At 34.1% G+C, this 19,373-nt stretch overlaps 1 pseudogene; it reads left to right on the top strand.

Annotated features, from left to right (window-relative positions):
• Nucleotides 1-508: 508 nt before the first annotated feature.
• Nucleotides 509-1,370, top strand: LOC109181310 (annotated as a pseudogene).
• The last annotated feature ends 18,003 nt before the right edge of the window (nt 1,371-19,373 follow it).

The following is a 19,373-nucleotide window of genomic DNA, read 5'->3' as shown; positions in this document are numbered from 1 at the left end:
ATATATATATATATATATATATATATATATATATATATATATATATATATATATATATATATAATATCATATGAGAACATGTGCTTAGGTGAGAACGTGAGAACACATCATGTGCATCCATCTAATATTTATTAATGGTCTAGATTATATTAAGTGTGTTAGAACGCACATTAAATGTGTACAAACGCGATTTAGTGTGTTTGCACACATTTAATGCGCGTTCGCACACACTTAATCTAATCTAGACCATTAAAAAATAGGGTTAAGGGTCAAATAGACCCTTTAACTATAGGTCAAAGTGCAATTAGCCCCTTAAATTAACAAAAGCTTCAATTAGACCCTTAATCTTTTTACTTTTATGCAATTAAGTTAATTAGTAGGTTACACCAAAGTTACAGGTAAATTTCTTCTTAAAAAAAATTAAAAATTAATTTTTCCGGTCTCCATTTCTCCTGCCTCACTCCGCCCCTACAAACTAGTTCCCTCCGCCGCGTGCCGCCGGGAAAATATGCCAGTGAAGGAGTGCAGCCACCACAAGGAGCGGAGGAAGAAGTTAGTGCAACGATTATGCGGCTGCCTCCTCATCATCCTCTTCATAATATAATCCTCCTTACAATCCTCATCATCTGGGTCATTCTCCAACCCAAAGAAGCCACGCCTTCAGTGCTTCACCCTTCAAAACGCCACCATCTTCAACTTCAACGTCTCCGCCCCCAGCATCTTAATTCTCCACCACCCTCAAGATCTCCATCTCCTCCCCGATCGGAATTTACTACGACAACCTCGACGTCAACGAAACCTATCGCGAATAACAAATCACCTACTACACTGTCATTCCCACCGTGTATTAAGGCCACAAGGACGTCAACCTTTGGTCGCCGTTTCTTTACGGCAATAACGTCCACATTGCACCCTTTAACGGACCACAGCTCAGAGATGACCAGGCTGCCGGTGCCGTCTGGCTCACCGTCAAACTTACCAATCGTGTCAGGTGGAAAGTTGGGACCAAATGTGGATGCCTTCTCACCAAACATCGTCAAGCTGTGTCTGTTTTACACCAAGATGGATGATGACCCAATGAAGATTCTGAAGAGGCTACCAAAGATGAAGTTCCTCAAGGTGATAGACGGATATGGTGGGTTATCTGTAATGGATTTCTCTGGTGTAGGGAGCTTTCCTCGGCTTCAAACTAAGTGCTGCACATTCAGTTCTTTTACAAGCTGAGAGAGCTGATTACCGGGCGTTACCACCTTCATGTCACTTGTCTAGCTTACATACCGTTCGGGGTTACGCCCATGTACAATAGCATCGTCGTCGGTAACGCTATCAAATACCAGCTCTCCCAACCTTGTGAAGTCACCGGTTCTTAACCTTTTATTTACCAACAAATTAAGCTAATTGCACAAATTAAAGAAATTATGGGCTTAATTGGATACAAATGAAAAGATGAAGGGCCTAATTGGAGCTTTTGTTAGTTTAGGGGGTTAATTGCACTTTGGCTTATAGTTGAAGGGCCTATTTGACCCTTATCCCTAAAAAATATTAGATGGATGCACATGATGTGTTCTCACGTTATCACCTAAACACATGTTCTCACTAGAACCCTACCCAATATATATATATATATATATATATATATATATATATATATATATATATATATATATATATAGTGATGATTTAGTTTTGAAAAATGTTTTAAAAGATAGTTTACTTTTTTTATGAATTATCTAGTCAATATATTTTAGAAGTACTATTGTGTGTCACCGTATTTAAATTAATCTTGAAAAAACATGAAATTAATCTAACTAAAAGAAAAAATATTGATAAATAGATATGACACAATATGTGTGATGTAAAATGTGTTTTCTATTCAAACTATTTTATCAAATTAATTATGTTTCATATTTTTTTATAAATATATTTTATCACGTTTTAAAGTGTTTTGATTAAACTATAATTCTTTATTTATGCAATTTTTTTTTTTGCGTACTATTGAGTCTGTTACAATGTAGTATCTGTACAAAGAGTCAATGCACTCCCGTGCCCCGTCCACACTGAGGTTCAAACCAGTGACCTCCCATTTGGGAGAGTCACAAGGGTGTCATTGAGTTACAAGCTACTTGGCTATTATTCTTTATTTAAAATTGTTAAAAACTTGTAAATCTTATTTCAAGTTATTTGACATTAGTATTTTTTCTATTATTTAATTTAATTTTAGTTATGAAAATATATATTAATTTAATGTACAGTCCATTTTTGTTGTTATGTCCCAAGCCTATAAAATGATAGGAGCTGACCTGTTTATAATATCAATGTATGGTCTGCTTAATTGCTATAATTAATATTAATAACTAATTATAAACAACGGAATTTTGATGGGTAGAAATGAAAGTTGTGGTTCCATTGACTGCTTGGCTTTATTCTTAATTGTCCATTCCAATAATTAAACTAATGTATTATTAGATTGAATTCAAAATGCATTCTCTCTAGACGGCTCAATATTGTGCTTCAAAAAGAGAATCAGTTACAGTGGAGAACTTTGGAGTCAGTCGTTATATCATAGACCGCGGCGCGGTAAAAAACGGCGCCATTTCTTTAAGTAAAGAAACGGCCCGGCGTTATAGTTAACGGAGTCCGCTTGTTTGGTGTATTAAACATCAACTGACACTAAAGTATATCTAAACCGACACTGCAGTTATATCAAAATGATACTGTAGTTATAGTGAAATGAAACTGCAGTGTATATAAAATGAAACTGAATAACATTTCACATATTTGAGTGTATATTGTACAATGAAGCTGTAATTATATCAAAATGATCATGTAGTTGTGTTTTAATGAAACTATAGTGTATATAAAATAAAATTAAATAACATTTTCACATATTTGAATCTATAAATATCGAATGAAACTATAGTTATATCGAAATGAAACTGTAGTTGTGTTGAACTGACACTGCAGTGTATACAAAATGATACTGAAGAACAGGGTTACTTTTTGTAAAAGGGTGCGAAACGGCGGAAAATAAACATTGTTTATTTTCATTTAAAAAAAAAAGACACGTGGTGCATGATATAATTTGCCCTTTGGAGTAGGGTAGACAATAGGGCAAATTATATTATGCACCGCGGTGCATAATCGATTATGCACCGCACGTTTTTTTTTAAATGAAAATTAACAGTGTTTATTTCCGCCGTTTCGCACCCTTTTGCAAAAAGTAACTCTGTTATTCAGTGTCATTTTGTATACACTGCAGTTTTAGTTGAACACAACTACAGTTTCATTTCGATATAACTATAGTTTCATTCGATATTTATAGACTCAAATATGTGAAAATGTTATTTAATTTTATTTTATATACACTATAGTTTCATTAAAACACAACTACATGATTATTTTGATATAATTACAGCTTCATTGTACAATATACACTCAAATATGTGAAATGTTATTCAGTTTTAGTTTATATACACTGCAGTTTCATTTCACTATAACTATAATATCATTTTGATATAACTGCAGTGTCGGTTTGGATATACTGTAGTGTCAGTTGGTGTTTAATACACCAAATAAACGGACTCCGTTAACTCTAACAGCAGGCCGTTTCTTTACTTAAAGAAACGGCGTCGTTTTTCACCGCGGTGCACATGCACCGTGGTCTATAATATAACGACTGAGACAATAGCCACCAAGAAAGGTGAATAATGTAAACACAAAACACTGTTATTGGTCTTCATTCCCGGCCCATATTTTGAAACTTAATAATTTAAGGTAACTTGCACTAGAAAGTGTGGCAAATTATTCTATGGATCGAGTGTAAAGATACACAATTTACATACTAAATGTTCACAATTTACCTTTTAAAAATTTACAATTTGTGATGACCCTATATTATATTCACAAATTCTCAAAACTTAGAAACACAATTAAATTCTAGATGCTCACAATTCGAAAATTTACATACTAAATGTTCATAATTTACCGTTTTTGTCCTATATTTATAAGTGGCAGTCCACTTTTAGTCATTTTTTTGTTAGAATATCCCTTTTTGGTCATAGTATTAATGTGACACGACCAATTTTGGTCCCCTATCAAAAAAAAAAAATTATTGATAGATATTGCGTAATATACAAGTGCATTTCGCTCTTCAATTATGAATTTTTTCAAAAAATAAACATAAAATATATAACGGATCAATGCACTTTGTATTAAAAATATCAAAATGTGGTTCTATTTTTAGTAGTTGGGTCAATGCTTGGGCTAGAGTATTGAGTTAGGTAATTTTGGGCTCAAAATAATTATTTAGGTATAAAATCTACATATATATTGGACTTAGGGTTGATTTATGGAAAAAGGGCTAAACAATTGGGCTCAATCGTTATAGCGTGCACCAGGGCGCACAATGCATTGTGCGCCCTGACCAAAACGACGTCGTTTTAATTGTTCAGATTTTATGTGTATTATGTTAAGAGTTTATGTGTATTGTGTTATGAGTTTATGTATATTATGTATTATGTTAGATTATGTGTATTCTGTTATGAGTTTATGTGTATTATGTATTATGTTAGATTATGTATATTCTGTTATGAGTTTATGCGTATTAATTTAACAATACAAACGGAAAACAGAATTTCTAAAAAAAAAAATGATCAAAACAACGTCGTTTTGGTCAGGGCGCACAATGCATTGTGCGCCCTGGTGCACGGTATAATTTGTCAATTGGGCTAGGCTAGACATAGAGTTTGGACTCAATACTTGGGTTTGGGTATTTGATAAACTTTGGATTAAAAGTCATCTTGGGCTTAGATTATTTGGGTAGAAGAAAATACTATGTTATAAAAATAATTTATCTAAAGCCCATTGTAAAGCATCTCGATTTTAAAGACATTTTTACTATAATAATATTTAGAAAATACGGGATGTTAAAACAATGAGTGGCTAGGTTTTTCTTAGGGATTGAATTGTGAATCCATTGCATGATGCTAGTGTGGAATTGAATGTTTGATTTGGATTTGTGAATTGCAATTGTTATTTGATTTCTTGTTGGAAGTGGATGCTTGTATTGAATCTTGTGAGTTAGGGCCCAACTCTATGGATGATCTAGGATCATTTGACCAAGACAAGAGATTGCTAGGTTGATTGTAGCCTCCTTTCTACTTGCTTTTTCCACCTTAGTTCCGAGAGGACATGGTCTAGAATGAGGTGAAGATAAATTGTTTTATAATTTGTCTCATAGGAATATGAAGTCACTTGGGTGCTTCCTAGACCTATGATAGGCCGTTAAGATCGAAAGGGCAGTGGCACTAATACAAATCTCTCTTGGAATCCTTCAATTGCAATCTACAAATCCTACCTTAGACACTAGAAGCATAATGCAATAGAAGAACAATTCTATTTCCGTTTTTACCTTTGATTCTTTACATGTGTATACTTTTGTTGCCTTGCTCTCTTGCACAAATGTACAACATGGTTTTTGTGAATCTTGTATGTGACAAGCCTAGATATCTTCTCTAACTCAACACATATCAAAGCTTCCAAGTTGTCATCCATAGAGAACGACATTTGGGGGAATCTTTATTCCTTTCCTATCTCACCACAATCCACCCACTCTAAGTGTGCTAAAAGCCTAAAACAAAACACAACAAAAATGCTTTATCATCCACTTACCTATGAAGAGAAAATCTATGACTACATTAACTTGGAGTGATGACGAAACTGGATCAAATGTTCCTGAATCTAATATAGAGAAAATTTTAGGGAATTTCGTAGCTTTTACTGCTGTGACTGTCGCTAATCCAAAAACTGAAGATGTTGCTGATTCAGAAGGTGGCGAGTACACTTTAGCCGAAGGCTTAGAGTTACATGCTCCTTCATTCGAATTAGAATATAAAAAATTGTACTCCAAATGTGAGATCTTGCTTAAAGTTAATTTTTCTTTGTCTAGCCAAGTTAGGGTATTAGAGAATGCGCAAAAAGTGTACAAAAATCAAGATTCTAACAGAGATATACTCCTAAAGGCAGGGCTTGAACGTGAAGAAAAACTGAAGCACGAGTTGGAAATGCTCAAGAAGTGGATCAAGATGATGGACAATACATCTTCCTTGGATGAAATCCTTGATTCGGGACGGAAATCCACCACCATGTTTGGTCTAAGATTCACTGGAGGTAAAAACAAAGACAACACTATGTTTGTTAGGGCGTCTGGACTTGATACAGATATTCCTGAATCAAGTAGAGCTTGTAATGCGTTTGGTAAAGTATGGAAAAATAAACTTACCTTAATCATTATAAGCCAATTTGTCACTATTGCAGGGTTCGTGGCCATACTAGACTAGAATGCTTTTATTTATTCTTATAACTATCAAAGGGCCGAAAAATTCACACACAAACACATTGCCCAATTTATTAAACAAATATGGGTCAGAAAAAATGACTTGTTCACACCACATGACAGGCAATGCAAATTATCTCAATGATGTCAAAGACAGCAAAGGAGAAGTCACTTTTGGAGATGGCGTGAAAGGAAAAATTACTGGTGTTGGTACATTAAATGTTGTAGGGCTACCCAATCTAAAGAAAGTATTGCTCGAGAAAGGTTTACACGCCAACCACATAAGCATCAGTCAACTTTGTAACCAAAATTGGAATGTTTGCTTCACAAAGGACAGTTGCATCGTTATGGATAATCAGAAGCAATGTGTTATGGAAGGTAAGTGTTATTCTAATAACTGCTACATTCTAACTAATGATATTTCTTGTTGCAGGTCCAATATCAACGAATCTGAACTATGGCATAAAAAATTAAGACATCTAAACTACAGAGCCTTGGACAAACTTGTGAAAATTGAAGGTGTTCTTGGACTGCCAAAGTTAAAAATGGAGACTGTTGGAGTATGTAGTGCTTGTCTATAACACCACATAAAGCTCAAAAGATCATCAATACAAATGCACTGTCTGGAGCTGATACACATGGACCTTATCGGACCAACCCAAACAGAAAGCATTGGAGGTAATAGATATATTTTAGTTTGCGTTGAAGACTTTTCTCGTTTTTCTTGGGTGGTATTTCTCAAGGAAAAATATGAAACTCTTAGAGCCTTCATAGCACTGAGGGTCCGTTTGGAAAGCAGGAAAATGACTTTTGGAAAATGAGTCATTTTCCAGAAAATATTTTCCTTTCTTGTGTTTGGATGCACAACGGAAAACAGTCTTTGCTTGTTTGGTTCATTTTCTAGAAAATAAACAAAATTGTATACTTCAATTTTAATTTTTTTTACTTTATTTGATAAGTTCATTTTCTAGAATAACAAATTTAACCCAACAATAAGTTATTTTGTATACTTCAATTATTTTTATTTTTACTCTACTGTGTTCATCTTTCATGACTTACAATTCAGAAAAATAGAGAAATAATTCAGTCAAAACAAATAAGCACAAGAACTCTACTGTGTTCTTATTCCCACTTCATCACTGATTTCCGGTTGGGTTTCCGTTCGCAGTCGGAAACCAGTTTGGTTTCTGGTTTCCGCATGAACTAGTGACGATGCGGAAATCAGAGAAATGGTTTCCGCATCGGACTAGTTTACCAGAGACCAGTTCCCACTGGTTTCCGATGCGGAAATCAGAAAAATGGTTTCCGCATCGGAAACCAGTTCCGGAAGAGGAGGTGTTGGGCTTTGGTTTTATGGTTATAGAATTGTTGGAAGAGGAGGTGTTGGATTGTTGGTGGAGTTTTCTTTGTTGAACACTGGTTTCCGATGCGAAAATCAGAAAAATGGTTTCCGCATCGGAAACCAGTTCCGGAAGAGGAGGTGTTGGGCTTTGGTTTTATGGTTATAGAATTGTTGGAAGAGGAGGTGTTGGATTGTTGGTGGAGTTTTCTTTGTTGAATGTTGAAGGAGGAGGCGGAGGAAGTAAAGCAGTTTGAGTATTTAGAAGATGGAAAATGACTTCCCCCCCAAAAGAAACTCGGAAAATGATTTCCAGAAATCATTTTCCGGGTTTCCAAACAGACCCTAAGTCTCAAAATTCAAAAAGAGAAAAACAAGCCAATTATCAAAATCCGAAGTAATCATGGACGTGAATTTGACAATAGTCTGTTCGAAGAATTCTGCAAGAGCCTTGGAATCATGCACGAATCTTCCGCACCAAAGACACCACAATAGAATGGAGTGTTGGAGTGGTGCATGTAGTTTTTGCCTGCATTCATTGATCGGGTGCACCTAGTTTCACCTATAAGTGCACTTACTTTCGCCTGTAAGTGCATGTACTTTTGTCTTGTTAACATTCATTGATCTGAGTTCGTTCTGTTTGGCATCGTTTTTGTTCTTGCGGGTAGTAGTACTCGTGAAAACCACCTACAAACATTCATGCACCTAGGTGCAACTACTTATAACTATAGGTGCAACTATTTATAACTATAGGAGCGCTTAGTATTGATGCTCAGTGTAAATTTTACTTGCACCTATAATACATTTTACATGCACTTGTAATACATTTTACTTGCACTTCGATGTTCAATTATTTATGAAAATGCCACCGCATTCTTTTAAAAAATCAGTGTTTCTCATCCATTAGATCTGGACACGTGGACGGATATCAGGCATTCGCATATTCGCACCTGGACGCTCCATTCGCACCATAGTGTAATTCTATATACATACACACACACACACACACACACACATATATATAAATATATATATACATACATATATATATATATATATATATATATATATATATATGTGTGTGTGTGTGTGTGTGTGTGTGTGTGTGTGTGTGTGTGTGTGTATATATATATATATTCTATTTTATACCTAATATATTTTTATATTTACAATAATATAACCCCAAGTATATATAATTACCAAACCCTAACCCTCCACCTTCAAAATCTCATTCTAAATTATTATTCAACTATAAACATTGTTGCTAATCATGTTATAAGTGTTCTTATTGTTTAAGTTTTTTTATTAACTGTTATTACTGTCACAATATTTAATGAAATGTCGCAACTTAATTATGTGAGTTGATTTTTAATTATTTATGAGATTACATAGGATAACAAATAATAATAGAATTGAATTTATTTCTAAACAAGTTAACGAGCATGCTGAAGCCGTGACTTGTTTTACGACTTGTTTTATTTTATTTTATATTTTAATGTTATTATGTTTGTATTGCGGTGATATACTTATGTAATTATGTATTAGTTTTGTATTAAATATATTTCTTAAATTATTTAGATATACTTATTAAAGTTTTTAAAAAGTCTTAATATGTAGGCTTTAAATATGCTCAATGTAGGACTTACTTTGAAGCATGTTTAATGGCCTAAATATTAAACAGACTTTTAAAAAGGCTTCAGGCCTGGCCAGGTCAATTGTAGGCTCAGGATTGAGCCTAACAAAAAGCCTACATACAGGCTCTGGCCCAGGCCTAGGCTTTAGATTTTCGTAACAGGTCCAAGCTTAATTTTCTAAAGCTCGGCTCGGGTCGGCATATTTCCACCCCTAATGATAACTACATACACATAAGTTGTTAACTGTAAGTATAGAATATGTTAACGGCAAACACATAACATGTTAACCAACATCTTATATGTCTGCAATTAACATATTATGTACCTGTAGTTAACAATTTATGTGTCTATAGTTATTATATTAAGTGTTTGTAATTACCATGTTATGTGCATTAATTTGTTTACATGTACAAAAATTGTTATCTGCCGGTACAGAAAGTGTTAACTGCAGACACAATTTTTAGAATAGGGTTCATAGGATCAGGGCTCACAATGCAATATGAATCCTAATCCATGGTATAACAATTACCATAGCTACTACCAGAGAGTGTGCACTGGATAAATCCCACATTGTCTCTATATTAATTATCTTATTGAATTAAAGTTAAGAGTTAAAATAAAGTGCACTACATAACATGAACAAGTAATAGGAAAAGAAAATCCAAAAGGGATTTGCAAATTAATGATAATCTTTGAATCTTTAAAGAATGAAAAGGAAAGACCCCATGAAAGTACATACATAGTGGAATGGAAAAGGGGAAATTTTGGTGGGCTGTGAAACTTGACCAAAGACAGCACATATATGAATGAGAGAACACTTCCAAAGGGGAACCCAAAAGAAATTAGATGGCTATCCTTCAATTCTGCTTACAGCTGTGTGCAAAAGAAAAAGTGTAGCTCTATACTTAGAATTTGAATACCTATATATATGCCACTGTACATGTAGTAGAACAGTAAAGTATCTTTTATTCTCTAGCTTTAATTTAATTGATTTAATTTTGTTAGTTTGTTTTACCCATTTTCAGTGTCCTGACATATGTCTTTCTCAGAAAATTTCTAATTGTGAAGTTTCTCCAAAATAAAATAATTCCTTCTATTTGACCATAATTTATTTTAAATCTGTATTTGATTGCTTCTTCTTTTTTTTTTTTTTTTTTGGCAATTAAGTCTCAAAATAAGTTTGAATTGATTAAACTTGCATGAACTTAGCTCAATGGTTTAGTATGTCGTATTTGGGATAAGAGACTAAGGTTTGAACCTTAGTGGTGGCAGTGTTGGGATTATGCCCAAAGTGAGTAAATTTCTTATGCGCACTGGCATTGGTCATGATTTCAGCCCAAATGCTCTGTTAGAGATTCAATCTTTTTAATTCATTATTTAGTAATGTAACCCAACAGTCAAGTAATTCACATACTCTCACCTAAAAAAAATAAAAAAAAATAAAAAGAAGAAGGTAATTCACATATAGTTAACGAGTATAAAGAGCAATTGTTTTCTTAAATTTAATAAATATATAGTAAAATATTATTATAGGTATAATATGTGATTAAGAGGGAAAGATAGCAAGTTTTATTTTGTCAAAAAACCAATGACCTTATTAAAGAATCTTTATTTTTTAAAGGTAAGCCTAAGAAAACAACATAGAGAAGAAAATTCATTTTCAAAAAAATAAAAATAAAAAATGGAAGCTTAAGATTTATGTCCAAAAATATTCTGCTGAAGCCAATAACAATGAGCCTCAAATGTCACTTCGTTAGGGAACATAGCTTCAAAAAAGCATGTTCGCTTGTATTCAGCTACTTATGTCTCTAATCATTTTATATATTCAAGTTGCAAAGTTGGAATCAATATCACTTTCATTCCCTAAAATATGGAAAATAACATATGTTATAATATGGACAAAGGCAGAACTTGCATTGTGGATCTTGATTCAAAACAAAGTTCATATTATGTACTTGCAGTGAATATATTATGTATATTTAGTTAATAAATTATGTATCTAGTATAATTAATATATTATGTATCTGTAGTTAACCTATTACCTATTACGTTTTACGTACATGCAGTTAATCTATTATGTACCTATAGTTAATAATTATGTACCTATTCCAATTACTGCAATTAACATATTAGGGGTGTTTGGTAATTAAATGGTTGTTAGTTGATTGGGTTAGTGGGTTTGACTAGTTGATAGCATTAGCTGATTGCAGAAAAGTGTTTGTAAATTAGTTGTTAGCTGTTAGCTGATTACATACAATATGGTTTTCTCAAAAATCTAATCGAAAAGGCTACTTTGAGTAGCTTTTTGAATTTTAGCATTTTGGAGCAATAAGTTGTTACAAAAAGTTAATTATTCAAACACTCATATTAATTGTTTAACCAAGTCAAACAGCTAATAGTGATCAAATAAGCCAAAATTGACTGAAAGGCTAATTAATTATGTAGTTTTAATTAATAAATTATGTCTTCAGTTAATATTATGTACCTTCAATTTAATCTGTAGCTACATAATATGTTAACTACAAGTACATAATCTGAATATCATTTTAGACCAAGGTCTACAATGCAAGGTGGACCCTGGTTCATGGTTCACATTGTCTATCTCATTTGCGTGCTACTTTCCTCACTTTTAATTTATCAATATATATATATATATATATATATATATATATATATATATATATATATATATATATATATATATCCGTATCTGATATGAATTTATTTGACAAACATTTAGTAAATTAAAGTCATTTAATTCACATATAACTAGTAAATATAAAGAGTTTGTGTCAAGCACCACACTATTTTTTTTTATAACAATTTAATTCAAAAATTAAATCGCTTCTGTAAACAGTATTATTTATAATTAGCCTTCACAAAGGAAAAGTTAGGCTGCTAGATGTTAAGCTTATCCAGTACGTAACCTCGTTTCATAATTCAATTTATCCAAATGCCTACATATTGATCTGATGTGATAATAAGGATGTTAGATGTGACTAAATTAAAATAACTACAAATTAAATTAAATTAAATTAAATGTGGAAATTATAGTAAAAGAAGAGTGAGATTAGATGCAAAAAATATTAAATTATTTGATGAGCAAAAGACATGATTAGAAAGGCTATTTGATATACACAAAAAGTAGAAAAATTATTCCTGAGAACAAGAAAACATCTACTCCACAATAATTCTTCTACTCCACAATAATTCTTCTACTCCACAATAATTCTAACAAAACAGATGAACACCCTTCGTCCTGGGGGAATTGTTTCAGAAGATTCCAAATCTCAAAGGAAAAATATATATTCTCAATGTTTTTAGAGTTTCTGCTGCATTATTGATCAATCCGATTTACAAAATATAGAAAAAGTTGTATTTATATAAATACAAAAAGTCCTAATTAGGCCAGGATTGATAAAATGTAGATTTACAACAATACAGAGAGGGAGGAGTTCTAGTCTAACTAGAATATAGAGTCCTAATATGCCCCGTCCCCCTTCCCCCCAAGCTAGAGAGCATTGAGCTTGTCCCTTAGATCATTGAATCTTGATGTCCACCAGTTAGTCTTTTGAAGAGATGTAGTTTACTTATATGTAGTTCCTTTAATGCTACTCTGTCACGAACAAAATAATAATCAATTTCAACATGTTCGTTAGAGCATTAAATGCAAAATTTGCACACAAATAGGTAGCATCAAGGTTGTCACACCAAAACTTTGGTAGTTTTTGCATAGTAAGTCAGTTTTCAAACTAAAGCAACTTATAACCATGTTACCTCTACTGAGACGTTGGCTATAACTTTGTATTTGTTAGGAACAAGTGTTTTTAAATTTTGATGATACCAAATGATAGGAAATGTTAGTCCCACATTTACTTTATTTCGTAGATTTAAGAACTCTATTACTCGTTTCGAATAGTCTGAATTGTAACTCGAATGGTTAAGTTTCAAAAAGCTAGAAGACAAAGATTCAAAAGATTGAAAACCAGAAGAGTTTGAGATGAACAGTCGAACAATATAAAAGTTCAAGATCGAAAGGTTGTAAAGGCGGAATAGTGGAAGGCCTACCTTTCGAAGAGTAGTAGGGGATTTAAGGATAAGCTCGAATAGTAAGGACAACTATTCGAGACCGAAAGGTTGTAAGTGTTAAGGTTCGAAACATTAACTCGAATAGTAACAGTTAACTACTCGAAAGGACAGCTCGTGATATTCTCTGAGCAAACAGTTCGAAACCTAAAAACACTGATGCATTATGAGGAAATGTGACCAAGGAAAAGAGAGTCCTAGGTACACATCTCAAGGGAGATTTTCCATAAAAATCCTAGACATTTGGAGCAGAACATAAAGTAAAGTTAAGCCAAAAATTCGGTGATCTAACGGCTAGAAAACCTGACACATAAAGCTACTTTTCTGATTACACGCTGGTCATTACCAAGTGGTTAATAGACATTTGAAATGGGTTTCTGATGAGCCTTGAATTAGCCCATAACTATGCTTCCTTTGTACTAATTTCTAAGTGAATGCGAGGTGATTGTGCAAGAGAAAAACTTATTTCAGGTGTTTATGGCTTGAGGAATGAAAACTAGAACTTATGCATTTAGGAGCTTAAAATGAGGACAAATCGGGATGATATTAAGGCAAATTGGTTCAAAAATGGAAGTGCAAAATCATAGCAAGGATCAATGGAGGATCGGAGCGAAGGAGAAGCCAAAAAGTGCCACCGGAAGGGTGTCACGCTGAAGGTCATGTCGTAACCATCAGCGTGACACTCTGGCCAGCTTTCAGATGGTCAGGCATCACGCTGCAGCGTGACAGTCTAACCATATGAAAGTAGCCTAGCGTGTCACGATGAAGGTCACGGCGTGACCTTCACCGTGACCTACTAGGCTACCTTACGGATCCCAGGTGTCACGCTGCTGGTCACTCCGTGACCAGCTGCGTGACATCCTGGAACCTGCGAGGCTTAGGCCTGGTCACGATGAATTTCACGTCGTGACCTCCATCGTGACCATGTATTCTGGAGGCAGTTTATTTGGCGCGATTGTTGTAGTATAAATAGAAATAGGCATTATTTTTAAGTTATCTGGTAATTATCCAAATTTTCTTTTAGGTTTTCTCTCCACAAATCCATTCTAGAACATTTACCCATTGTAAATCCATCAATTTTTGGAAGATTTAGGGAAGAATTATCACTTGTAACTACAATTTCTACTTCAATTTCATATTTACCTTTTACAAATTCAATCAAGTAAGAGTCTATTTCTTATTCTTGTATTTAACAAACTACTTTTGTACGTAAATTCATTGCACATTATTTCAATTGTTTTTAGTTTTTCAATTCCACTATAAGTAGTTAAATCCTTTAGGGATTTAGATTGAATTGCTTTGTATGAATGCCAACATGAATTGAATTGCCAAATCTAGGTTTTGCAATGCCTCTAGAATGAATGTGATTGTGAAATTGGGGAATTGTTTGACTCTTGTTTGGTTATGGCCCAACTTTGCAAGAGACTAATGGAATTGGTGTTTCACCTATGAGAATAGGGATTCACCAGCTAAGCCTTTCACATTTCTAACTACCCTTGAGAAAGGGGAGTTAGAAGAGATTATGCACATAAGATGTTTGATCAATTGCCTCACCTAGTCTAATTGCTATGAGAATGGGATTAGAACCTTGGTGAGAGTCCAATGTCCACGAGAGTGGCATTGGCATTGATTTAACTCCCTTATGTTCGTTGTTGAACATTGTTTAGCTAGAATCTTAGGACACTAAGAAGCATTTGTATATTGCTATTTGATCTAAGTCATCTCTTTTATCCTTGTCTATTACTTAATCATTTATTTGTTTTATAATTGTCTCTATGCAAACAAGTATTCCATTTTGGTTAGCTTTCAAACACTTAACGATATTGTGTTTAATCCCTTGTTACTCAAGTCCTGTCTAGTCATTCCTTGAGGACGATACTCACTAAACATCACCACTAAAACCAACTTTCAGTTTCCTTCCAACGAATTCATTTTAAAACGCCTATAAATACCTTCATTTAAGACTGAAGAAGGTGTTGGTCCATTAAGTGAAAAATATTCTATTGCTCAAAACTTTCAAGTTCCATATTATGCGACCAGTTAGAGAGAGAAAAAACGCTACAAAGCAAAATCCATATTTAGAAGCTTATGCTGCTCAAACGTGAAGATCAAGATCAACCTTAAGAGCCAAGACTTCTGCTTGGAGAATCAAAGAAACATCTTCTTTGAAAATTTGTGTCTCTACTCGGTAGAACTATAAAGAATCGGAGTAAACTCGTGTTGAGTTGAAAAACCTATGAAGATCAAGGCCAGCTTGGTGTTCAAGGCTCAGTGCTCAGTTTTACTAAAGGGAATTAGTGCAAACCTCTTTAGGAGTTCAAGGAGAATAATGGAGTAAGCTGAGTTGGTAGAACCACTATAAAAATCTCTCTCTTTATTTACTTTACTACATTCATTTATTCATGCTAGAACTATTAACATTTTAAAAAGAACAAACATACGTGAAAAACCATTTAAAAGGGTTAATAAGTCATTCTGCTATGCATACTCTATGAATCTTTGAATTTCAAAGAAGTAACCCTTTAGAGCAATTAATCGAATCGTAAAAATTTCCAAAGAAAACAAGTATATTCCCCCCCCCCCCCCCCCCCCCCCTTCTCTCTCTCTCTCTCTCTCTCTCTCTCTACCTCCCTCTCTCTCTCTCTCTAGACTTGTAACCCCAACCCTTTGGGACCAATAGTATTCTACTTCTATTGAGGATCTAGCCACTATCTTTTGTTTGCGACATACCCAAGAAATTAGATTTTTACCAATATTAAATATTCTTGGTTATCTTTCAAACTTAACTGTTTGAGTTATTGTCTTGTTAAAGTCTCTCTATAAATAGTATATATATATATAATACTCTAATTCTTGGAAGAAAAGTAATTCCTAAGATATTCCATGTAGCATGAATTATTGTCTTACCCTTGAGGTCTTTCAGTCAAGGGTGGATATTCTTGTAAAATAACCTAAGGATGAGTAACTTCTCTGCCAGCTGTAAAAGATAAGTTAGTGTAGTTCCAACAGCTAGTTTCCAAAGGCTCTAGTGTAGCTTCTGTTCTACCAGATCTTCAATCATCATACTAACTAGCATTATACCTAACCAGTCGCGGATCCAGAAAATTATATGAGTGGGGGCTTACTTAAAATGATTTTAGAATTGTTAATGCCAAAATACCAAACACCTATAATACAGTTCAAATACATTAATAAATTATAATAAAATGTTTATGATAGATTATATGATAGTTAGGAATGAAGCCAAAACTGTACTTGGGTAGTATGAAATTTTAAAACACTTTGAAATATTATAAAAATATTTATAGCAAAATATTGTGGACTACATTAACTAAATGATTCAAAAAAAAAAAAAAGGTGGGTAGAACTAAAATAAAGAAAAAAAGTTGAAATATACTAAAGTGTTGTACATGGGATTTAAACCCATACCATTTCATATATCATAACCAAAGTTTAACCAACTAAGCTACTGAATTACTTAGTTATCTTTACATATTAATATATATTAATGGGAAGAGGTGAGTGGAGGCAGCTGACCCCACTGTCCCCATTGTGGTGGCTCTGCCACTGTACCTAACCTATAATAATTCTTCCAACTACAAGTTGAGGTTTAAAATACTAAACACTAACAAACTCCCCATTTGACTATTATTTGGCAAAACATTTAAAGTTATACAACTATGTATTTTTTTTTAAATAACCAAAATAAAACCTCAACAGTAGTAAGCAAATATAGTAGAGTGGTAAGGATGATTGTTTTGAAGTTACAAACCCAAATAAAACACCAATCATAAGATTGTCTCTCAAACGAAGTTACTCCCCCTAAATTATGTACTTCTCCTTTTTGGCAAAATGGTAGCTAAAGTACTAAGATTCAAGGAGTTCCTCGCCGTGGACTTGTTTAGTAATAGCTTTTGGCTCATCATCAACTTGACTTTGATGAAGTAGAATAGTTGCCAACTCAGTGCGAGCAACATCCAGCTGTTGAGCAATCAACATGTGGGCTACTTCAAGATCATTTACAGCTCTTTTATGTTTGGCAGGCATGCGTAGATCACGAACATAGGGGTAAGATTTTTTTCATTAGCATTTGAAGATGCTGGTACAAGGGATGGAGCAATTGGGTTAACATCCTTAACATACTTTCCTACAAACAGTCGGTCATCAACACGATACTAAGTAGTGTTCTTAAATGTGATCTCATGGGGATATAGTGAAAGGATTTGAGTAGTTAGAATTCCAAGAATTAAATTTGGGTAAGGAAGCCTTACATTCTATTCTTGAGGATAACAAATGAAGGGTTAGTACTAGTAAAAATGTCTCCCAAAGATTGTCAAAAATGTGCTCCCTCTCAACTCTCCCCGTTAAACATACCGAATGCATAAAAGCAAGGAGGTCTAGTCCATTTCCCCATTCTTTACTTGCTTACTTCCTTCAATTGCTACCACTTGCATTGGTTACTCACACTCAATGTTTCTTGTGCTCTTTACTCCACCTAGTCTCTACTTGTCATTGCACCACTTATGAATACACCACACTTGATGAACCACTCCAAGTTGCCATCCCTTTGAGAACAATATCTTGGGGAAGTTTACTCTTTCGCACTCTACTTTCCATTCACCATCACTATACACAATCCGTCGATCATCCACAACTACATTCGCAAACTCCATGATCATCTTTGTCATTTTCTTATACACACTATAGCCTCGGCTATTTGGTGAATAACCAAGGAACACTCATTCATTTTTTTAGGTTAAAACTTTTCTCTTTGCTCATGATCAATTAAGATAATACATTTAGTACCAAATATATTGAAGTATTTTAGATTTGGTTTTGTTAGTGTTTGTATTTTCTCCAAAAAACCCCAACATATAATTGGTAATATTATTATGGCAAACTAAGATAGGGTTTAGCTTGGTGTCTGTTTGTTTTACAGAAGACTGATTGATCAGGTTCATCAACAGACGCACTGACACTGAAGATCTGATAAAGGAAGATGTTTCCAAAATGCTGAACGCGGTTTGAGAAGATAGTTTTGGAAAGAAAATCAGCGGATCTGTTTTGGAAGGTATGGACCGAATCTTTAAGATTGCATTCTTCACAAATTGTCCTACCATCTACAATCAAAGATATTTTTGGAGAGTGTTCTTACTAAGGAAGTATAAGTACCCTCATTTGGTCATGAATTAGGGTTACGATTTTAAGAAGACAGAAACACTCCTTGCTATATAGAGGATCATATCTTTGATTATCATGCCTCTTCTCAAGAATATATGTTCTTGGTGATTATGATGAAGAACTTGAGAAGAGCTATCGTTGCTTAAACGAAAGGACGCGAAGATCACTCAGTTGTGGAACAACGTGGGACGGCGTCATTGAAGCGGACTGCATTAGAGTTAGCTCTCCAATCGAAGGGATTTCGTTGGACTTCTGCATGCGTGGCTCTCCGTCTTCAACAATCCACTAAACCTTTGTAGACTGTGTACGTACCTTGTGTGGGGCACTTGGGTGAGATTCTTGTTTCTCTACCTTTGTACATTGGATTATGAGTTAGTGGATTGGACGCCTTGGTGATCGTCCCCTAGATGTAGATACACACTGTATCGAACTGGGTAAACATCGTATGTGTTGTTTTATTATCTGCTTTAGTTTTTCCTCAAAAAACTAATCTGCAATCTATCTGTCTGACTGACAATTCACGTCTCCGTATCAGTCGGTCCTATACACCAGTTGCTTATCTCCAATAATCATCTTAAACTGGGGAAATGCAAAATTACAGGTTTCTTATCCTTCCATATCTCGTATGGAGTCATAGTTGTCTGATGTGTAGCAAAAATGAGTGATGGTGAGTGTACGGGTGTGTTATATCGTCCTCAGGGGATTGGGGAATATGGCACGCAATATGCAATCACAATAAACTAGGCACTAGCATAAGGAAATCAACAAGAAGCTAAGCAAACTACAAGTTTAAGGAAAT

The sequence above is a fragment of the Ipomoea nil genome, unplaced genomic scaffold, assembly GCF_001879475.1.
Source record: "Ipomoea nil cultivar Tokyo-kokei standard unplaced genomic scaffold, Asagao_1.1 scaffold1043, whole genome shotgun sequence".
NCBI lineage: Eukaryota > Viridiplantae > Streptophyta > Magnoliopsida > Solanales > Convolvulaceae > Ipomoea > Ipomoea nil.
This window is presented reverse-complemented; position numbering and strand designations above follow the sequence as displayed.